Here is a 9,816-nt window from a genome sequence, read left to right on the forward strand (position 1 = left end):
ACAGGCATGGCTGTTGTCTGCATGCTGTCTTTGCTCTGAGGCAGCTTGCTCTTTTCTGGAGTTGCTGCGGCTGCTAGAAGCGACCAAGTTACGTTTCGGCCCAGGCTGTGATGAGTCGCTTGATCGTGGAGTCCCAGGACTGGAGATAAACGTGCGCTCCCTGACTCCATATTGCCTGCTGGGCAACGGCCGATTACTCTTGTTTTGGTGCTCCTTGGGCTGCAGTGATACTGGTGGGCGGTCTCCCAGGCCAATTCGTTCCTCAACACGCATCTGCTTCTGGACGTGTGTTATTAGGAATTGCGAGAATGCCTGTATATCACAGCTGGAATCATCATAACGATCGAAGTAGCGTGCCAGGAGCCGTCGAGGAATCTTCCGGGTTAGCGCCAGGTATAACTCTCTGCCTGGCTGCACCTGGACTGCTTCCATGTTAAGCAGGGTATTGCGGAGCCGAATGGCGAACTTTTTCAGCTGGCTGACGTCACGCTCATTGGTCAAGACTGGCCACTCCATGAGCTCTCTTTCCTGGTTGTTCAGCTCTCGGTCTTGGCCACCGTACCAGCGTTCCAACTCGGCCATGATTGCTTTATATGCGCCAGGTCCATCCAAGACATCAGCAATCAGCTCCTCTGCAGAACCATCAGCAAGGGCCTCCCTCAGATGCGCAAGCTTGTGGTTCTCCGACATCGCGTAACTGTCGTCAATCAGCCGAAGGAAACGCTGCCGCCACTTCAGGTAGCTTTTCACCTTCCCATCAAACTTGGGCAGCTCTAACGCCTTCAGGTGACTGGTAACAGCATAAGGCGAGTTCCATGGCATGAATCCAGGCGATGCCATCTGGTGTCCAGGCAGTGCCAGCTGAGGTCCAGGCAACAGTGTTTGCTTCGCTGGTTGGAATGGCACTGCTCCAGGGTTGAGTGAGAGTGTCTCAGTCATGGCACTGCACAGTGAAGCTGCTTGCTCGGCTTTGTCCTTGTTTTTCTGTCGTTTTTCTGATTTTTTCTTCTTCGGAGTCATCAGTCTTCTCGGTGCAGCGGGGCTTGGCTGGGCCTGTCCACTTGCTTCCAGCAGCATTGGACGCACGGCGCTACCAAGCACATGGACTTGCTGCAGCTGCTGCTGCCGTGACGGCTGTGACGGCGGCTGCTGTTGCTGCTGTGACGGCGGCTGCTGCTGCTGCATATGTACTGGCTGGGTAGTGCAGGCAGCTCCGCCTCTGGACGCAACTCCTGCGTTGGCCAGAGCACATGTACCAACACGCCTGGAAGCAGGCCCATAGTGACTAACAGTACTACTATCAGTGTGGCTGTTATCACTTTCACCACTACTGGCGTTAGTTGTAGTTCCAGTAGTTGTAGAGTCACCAGCAGTGTCACTACTTGAGGCGCTACTGGATGACACATAGTGGTCTGACTCTTCAGACACACCGTCAACGACGTCCGGGACATTCTGCGATAGCTGAGCAGCTGCTGTTCCTGCTACCAGTGTATTCACATTTTCAACACTGGTGCGCGCGAGTGGTAACGGGGGATCAGTCGTAAACCTACTACCGGTAACTGCACTGTCCGACTCCGCTCGTGGTGGCATACAAGATCGCAGAGTCGCACTTGCGCCGTCACGACTTCGTTGGAAGACCACGTCCCCGTCCGAAGCGATTTCTCTACGAGGCGACGGGCTAGCTCCTGCCGCCGACTCGTGCGCAGATTCTTCTTCGGAACGAGCTTGCTCCAAGGCTTGCCGTTTCTGCAGGACAGCTAACTTACTCTGCAGAACTTGTTCCTGCAGAGCAGCAATCTCTTCTGCCACTCGCACTTCGGCCTCTGCCCTTTTTCTGGCCACTCGAGCTCTCTCCAATTCTACGAGTTCAGTGCTCCCAGGACTGGCACGAGTACTCGAGCGCTCACTTCCAGAAAATCCATATCGCTTGGGTTCCTTTCCTTTCGTCGATCTGTGGCTGATACGCCGCTCCTCACTCATGGCGACGACTCTCAGCAACCACGGAAAGGCAAAAGGATCCCGTCGGAGGTGCCAGTTTATGTTACTTTTCCTCAGCGCCCAGGTCAACACACTTTCGTCAACACCGGGTTTCCGCACACAATCGAATCACAGTTCAGTTTTACTCCACTCCGGAGAACACAATTATTCAGACCAATGGAACATAGGAAAATCACAACAGCTACAAACTAACTACTTGTAGAATCTAGAGCTCAGGTCCAACACAATAACAAGAACCAAAACATTACCACGCGGCCAGCAACATGTGCATGCGAACAACTCACAGAACAAAAGGCACATGCTTCCAAAACCAATACACACTCCGGCCCGGCCGGCCCGTGTCGCATATGCCAGCGATACATGCATAAAAGGAAGTACAGTGAGAAGGAAGTAACGCAGGTCACATGAAAGCGCGTAGCATTCCCACGTGTAAGCTAACACGCACCACAAATCACATATCACAGACACAGGGCCTAGGGCACAACTGCAACTGTGCACTACGCACACATTCAAATACAGCTGTAGACACGCACTGCATAAATCTACAAGTACTCGTACAAACTGTGCAGGTCAGCGACACCTGCAGCATCTGCTGGAACAATGGCACAAGGGAGTACTAAGAGTGAGAAAACGTAACACATACTACTACTAGTACTACTATTGTCTTGAGGACCCACGCTCGCACTGGCTTGTTATGTCGAACCCAGAGCATTGCCATTGGTCTATTTTTTAAAGAGCAGTCCACCGCGGCACCTACACGTACACTTGCGGGTATACCTGAGCCAGTGCTAGAAACCGACGCCGGCCAACAAATGCTACTGTAGTGTAGACTAGTGTCGTATTCTTTAGTTGAGCTAAAAACACATAACACTAATAATAAGTCGTATTTATTATTTATTTATTTATTATTTATTACAGCATCTCATAGCACAGTGAGAACACCGGCCAAAACAAAGAGAGAGGGTGTTAGCCAACCACGGCAAGGAAGTATTACTACAGTGCAGTGCAGAACATGACATTCTACTGAAGTAGCATTCTAGTACAGTGTGACTCTAGACTATAGTACTGAGGATAGTATGCGCGCGGATAGTTAGTACTACACTGCATTAGTAATAGTAATACTATTACTATGTAGTAGTACATTTACTGCGAACTAGTGCTAGTGGTGGCGATAGTGCTATACACAGTTACTGTCATACAGTTATACTACTACTAGTAGTACTAGTAGTAGTATGAACTGAGAACATTGCAAAGCAATTGTATGTGTGGCTGTCAATGACATGTGTGTGTGTGTGTGTGTGTGTGTTGTGTGTGTGTGTGTGTGTGCACGCGCGTGTGTGTGTGTGTGGGGGGGGGGGGGGTATGTGTCTAAGTATGTGTGTATTGGTGCGTAGGTGTGGGTATGTACATGTAGATGTATGTATGTGTGTTTGTGGGTGTAGGTGTGGGTGTGTGGATGTGTGGGTGTGTGGATGTGTGGGCGTACATGTAGATGTGCAATGCTTCGATTTCTCTATCTTCTCTTCTCTTCTCTCTTCCTTTCGGGGTCTCCCTCTTCTGGGCCGGCATGGCCCATGCTTCATGCGTGCTTGTTCCTGGTGTTGTTTTGTCTACTGTGTCCTGCCGCTACTCCGGCTTTGGCCGTGACCACGATGTGTCTCCCCATTTTCTCCTTCATCCTTTCCTTTGTCTTTTTGCTAAAAGCTTTCTTCTCGCCGTGACCACGATTTTTCTTCTTCTTCTTCTTCTTCTTCTCCATTATTCTTTTTCGTTCCTTCCTTTCTCTTCTTCCTTTGCCGAGAACCTTCTGTTCCCATTATTTTCTTTTCATCTCTGTCCCCATTCCTGGGTTATTTGGACCTCATTCGCTTCCTTGTCATTGGACATGTTCAGTCCGTTCGGTTTGCGAATTTAAATAAACACAACCAACCAACTAGTATAACTGTATGACCAGGGAGCCCTACACATACCATGGTACCATGGCATGATACTGTCACTAGTCTAAGGCAGGGAGTCCTGGTCTAAGGTCTGTCTTACACAAGTACAGTAACAATTACATGGCTGACAAGTACTGACGTCAGAGTAGGGGCTAACAACTAGTACTCAGTAGTACTAGTTGTAGCAGTCATTGTACTACACAATGCAATGCCTATCTTAGTATCTAACTGACGTGTGCAAGTCTCGTTCTGTGTACATGTACATGACATAAGCAGCTAGCCAAAGCACAGTCAGTATATTTTCACGATGTGCGCTGGCAATGACTAATTGTATTGTATTTATTATTTAAAGGATTTCCCAAAGGCATAACCTATCGGGGGGGGGGGGGGATCTCCTAATAGTAATACAGTGTCATGTAGATAAGCAGCTAGCTAGCCAAAGCACGGTCATTTAGTATTTTCACAATGCGCGCTGGCAAAGTCTGTTGGCTGGCGGCAGAGAGTTTAGGAAAGAGTACTTCCCGTTTAGTTCTACCATAGCTTTGTGTATAGATGATAGATGCAGAGCCATGACTGAGGTTCCGTTTCTTTTGAAGATGTAAACACGTGTGATACATGGTCCGCTTTAGTTCGAGTCATTGATGACGTGGACTATGTACATGTATCACAATTGTTTACATTCCTTTAAAGTTTCTTGGTGCTGGCCATCGGTTGTACCAGCCAACTAGCTGGTTGACAGATGGATGAGACGGGGAGAGGAAAGGGGCTATGGGAGAGACGATGCGATAGTTTGCATCACATGCATATTGCCAAATCACATGCATATTGCCAAATGGACTTCAAGTACATGTACCGGTAACCATGGTAACTGCCAGGGCGGGCTTGATTCTTGTGCTGCACACGTGACACGGCGTCTCAATCGACAGTGTGAGTGTGGTGTATCAGGTAAAGGAGAGCACGGTCCATGGAAATTCCGGAGAGAAAACTCCGTCAAGAAACGTCACTTGCAGGGGATGACTCCAACCGTTCTGATCAAGGAGTAACAATAGTCCTTATGCACATTGTACAGATGTACGAAGTTCTGTACTAGGGCCGTAGGTGTGTACATACCCGGTTGGGTGTTCATTGTGTGCTATACATGCGCGTTTGACCCATTTAGCCTCACAATTCATGGCAAACGATCACTTTTCAAGCCTTCTTCACTTTGGGATTGAACTAACGACTAGCTAGATCTCTGCCGGAAAAAGATTTCGTATGAAATGCCTTCATGGCCCATTTCATAGTGGAAATAGCAGTAAACACAATAGATTGCCGTGATCACGAGCTCTTATGGATTTCCCTGGCAATGCACTCCGGAACAAAGACTGTTCTGGGTGCGCTCTACCGGCCTGGCTCTTGTGCAGAGACAGACACCAGCCTGATGGACTACCTAGACAACACTTTGGATGATGTCCGCCGTCTTGGCAGCAATGTGATAATTGCAGGGGACTTCAACGTGCATAATTCAGCCTGGCTACAGAGTAGCAAGACTACCCGAGCCGGTGAATGCCTGGAGGAAGTCTGCGCAGCACATCATCTTGTCCAGCATGTCACCCAGCCAACCCGCGGCAACAATACTCTCGATCTTATCATCTCCGATTTCCCACACCCCGTATGCACCACAGCCTATGCACCACTTGGACGATCTGATCATGCCGTTATCATTGCCGAGTTTCTCCAACAGCATCCACGACGCGAAGATCCTGCTGTTCGACAGGTTTGGAAATACGCCCTTGCTGACTGGCACCGCCTGAGAGCCTACCTCCGCAACATAGACTGGCCCGCCAAGATCCATGGGTGTGCGGAGCAGTCCTGTCAGCGCGTAACTGATGTCATCATGCATGGAATGAAACAGTTCATACCATCCAAAGAGCTTGTGGTGCACCAATCCAACCCTGTATGGTGGACACCGGACTGTTCTAACGCCAATCATGCCAAGGAGCGGGCATGGAAGCTGTGGCGACGCAATCCCCGCAACGATAACCACAAGGTCCAGTACATCACAACTGTTAACCACGAAGTGGAAGCGTGTCATGCAGCGCGATTAGCACATCAATGTAGAATTCGCAACAAGCTTACTGCAGGTTCCCTCCGGGACAAAGAGTGGTGGTCAACCATCAAGAGCGCAGCAGGCGAGGGACGTTGCTCTGACATCCCCCTGCTGACCAACCCTGCAGGACAAGAGTTCCACTCTTCTCGTGAGAAAGCCGAGTGCTTTGCAGCGCATTTTGCGAACAAGTGTAGCCTTGGCAATAACGACCTCTGTGCTGCTGACCTGCCTGACCTGCAACGACCTGCCTATGCCACGCTAAAGCACATTCACTTCCGCGCAGCAACGGTCAAACGGCACTTGGCGAACTTGGCTGTATCAAAAGCAACTGGACCGGATGGCATCTCTGCTCGTGTGCTCAAGATGTGCTCATCTGAACTTGCAGACCCACTGGCAAAGCTCTTCGCCATCTGCTTCTTAGCCGGTGTGCAACCTGGGGCATGGAAACTTGCCCATGTAGTCCCAGTTCACAAACGGTCCTCCAGATCTTTGGCATCTAACTACCGACCAATATCACTGCTAACGATCATGTCGAAAGTCATGGAGGGCATTGTAAACACGCAACTGGTTAACTACCTAGAGAAGCATGAGGTGTTGCCAAACAGCCAGTTTGGATTCCGACGTGGTAGAGGAACCGCAGATATCTTAACGGCTCTCCAACATGAATGGGTCCACACCATAAGTACTGGCGGTTGTGTCCAGGTCCTCGCCGTGGATATTGCCGGTGCGTTTGACCAGGTATCGCACACAGGAGTGCTGTACAAAGCAAAGCAGGCCGGCGTCGACGGACGCCTGCTTGTATGGCTACAGGACTACCTCACCAACCGAAACATCCGCGTTGTGGTTGGAGGCCAGACGTCAGATGCTCAACCCATCCAGGCTGGTGTCCCCCAAGGCAGCATCCTAGGACCCAGCCTCTTCCTTCTATACACCTGTGACATTGAACAATGTTTAACTCCAGGAACGCAGCTGAGCAGCTTTGCAGACGACACCATACTCTACAGCTTAGTACAGCCAACTGACGATCTCCAACAGTCCACCGCCTCCCTCCAAGGGTCCCTCAACAGTCTTGAGGAGTGGGGCCGCAAGTGGCGTATCTGTTTTGAGCCAGCCAAGACACAGCGCATGACTCTACATCGCAAGCACGTTCCCCCCTGCACTCCACCAGTCACCTTTGGAGGTGAAGCACTCCAGGAGACAGATACCCTGAAGCTGCTGGGAGTCATGCTCGACCCTACTCTCTCCTACAGAGCGCACACTCGCAGTGTTGCACTGCGCGCCTCCCAAAGGCAGCACCCATCCTGGACGACCATGGTCGAGTGACGGTCTACAAGGGATTCGTGCGACCCCTACTTGAATATGCCCCACTGGCCTGGTCGAGCGCAGCCGCAACTAACATGGCCCAGCTGGACAAGGTTCAGCAACGTGCCCTGCATTTCCTGGGACCTGGAACCATCCTCCAAAGTCTTCAGCTTCGTCGGATGGTGGCAGCCCTGTCATACTTGTTCAAGCTGCACTACATTCCAGGGCCTCCCCAGGTAAAGGCCATGCTGCCACCAACCAAGCCCCCTGCCGTAGCGAGCATGTGCACACGGCAAAAACGTCAGACGCACCATGCCTTTCAGCTGAAGTGGACATCCCCTCGCACAGCCCCTGACTACCTCCTGCGATCCTTCCCCTTCTTCGCCATCACACCCTGGAACAACCTGCCTGCGGACCTCCTGCTTCACGAGCCTCATTCAAGACGCCTCCAAACCTTCAAGGTCAACGTATGTAAGGATCTAATCCGAAAGAGATGGCTGTGGTCCACACAGTACCTGTGACGATGATATTGAGATTTGAGACCCATTTAGTATTTACCTCTCTACTACTACTTGCTTGTTATGATTATTGTTCTCTTTCTTCATTTTCCCTTCTGGTTTAGTCATTACACGTATTTATATTATTTGGTGCAATACTAGCGCCCCTTTCTCGCACCAAATTATTATTTTTGCTACCTGACCATGCAACCCCCCCCCCTTTTTTTCGATGCCAGGTTGCAACGCTAACGCCGAGACCCCTGGTCGGTCGAGTTGCTCCCTGTACATCGGCACGTCGTCCCTACATCCCCTGTGTCTTGTCTTGTGTTTGTCTCCACATGTCTCTTTGTAGGGCTGTGTTCCCAATAAAAAATAAATAAAATAAAATAAAAAATAAAAAAGGGTCCTGCACATTCAACACCCAACCGGGTCTACGGGATTATACAAGATTATACGGGATTTCGTGCATCTGTACAATGTGCATAAGGGGCCGTCCGTAAATATCGATGTTTTTTTAGAGACGATATTGGTGCGTCTGGGGGGGAGGGGGTTTGAGCCATGTGCGTCTTTTCGAGCATCAGAAAAATATCGATGTAAATATCTGAAGTTTCGCCGATCCCTGCACGCGGACGTCTAAATGGCTATACAAGAAATGTGAAACCAGCTTCCGTTCGCGGAGCTAAAACTCGCGACACAAGAACAAAATCAAAAATTGGAAGCTGTACGCCCACGGCGAATTTCAAGAGCAAAAGAATGAGCTATTGATTGTGGAAATCGGCCGAACGATGCCTGCAGGAGACCTTTTTCAAGACGTAGAGGCAGTGCGAACAAACACGGACGAACTCCACAAGAGTTTCCAGTCTTCACTGTCTGAACAAGGATTTGAAAAAATTCAAGCCCGAGCGTAGCCGCTTTGGCTACACCAGTACACGATGGCTGTGAGCACTGCAGCGCCAACCCGGTTCGCTCCCCCCAGGCGATGCAGCTATTGCGTGAGTGCGGCGGGATTTTCACGCCTACACCGGACCCTCAACATCCTGGGCACTTCATGAGCATCCAAAAAATTAATATTGATTCCATGATCTAGATGTACATGTGCGTCTTCTGGGGGGAGGGAGGGGGGTCAAGGGAGAGAAGCACCAATATCGTCTCTAAAAAAACATCGATATTTACGGACGGCCCCTAAGGCCTATTGTGGCAGAGTTTTTCAACAGTAGTCTGTTGTCTGTCCCTGCGGCAATTTGCGGAATAAAACTCTCGAAAACTTGCGCAAGAAATTGCGGCAGAAAACAACAAAAAATGCGACGAAAAGTGCAGAATGCAGAACTTTCCAGGAATTCGCGGAATCATTTGCAGAAAATTGCGGATTTGGGCCAAATCACGAAATTTGTTGCATCGCTTATCTACTTGGAAGTAGTACGAGTCGTGCTGTGCAAATAACCTACAGGATCATGGAAAGCACTGCGTGAAAAGTGCACAAAAATATGAGATACATGTATAGTGCATAAAACAACAAAAACGCGGGAAATCGCGGGTTTGGGCCAAAATCGCGAAATCTGTTGCATCCGTGGGATCGCGATTTCCTGGAGGGACAGAGCAGTAAATAACAGGGTGATAAAGCACATGACACAATGAATTTTTCAAGCAGCTTCCCCTGGGCCCCCGTGAACTGCTTTTTTTCCCTTCCACCTTCTTTCTAGCTCTACAGACCGTCATGCAACGTGCCACAAGATGGGAACAGAAAGTGAAGATTTGTGCAATGATTATGTCCCCGTGTATGTGGGATCTCACGAGCTTTGCCCGCCATGCGCCAGTGCCACTTGTCTTTTTTTCTTCTTCTTTTTTTACGAGAAACCACGAACCTCGAGAACAGAATACTGCATGATAGAGGTGGTTGCAGACCCAACTGTGGTGATGAAACTGGAGCATCTCCGCCGACCTGAGGTCTCGGCTTCAGTGACACTTCAGTGCACCAAAAACTGGGGAGGAGAAG

Source organism: Sycon ciliatum, chromosome 12, assembly GCF_964019385.1.
Source record: "Sycon ciliatum chromosome 12, ocSycCili1.1, whole genome shotgun sequence".
NCBI classification, from domain to species: Eukaryota; Metazoa; Porifera; class Calcarea; order Leucosolenida; family Sycettidae; genus Sycon; species Sycon ciliatum.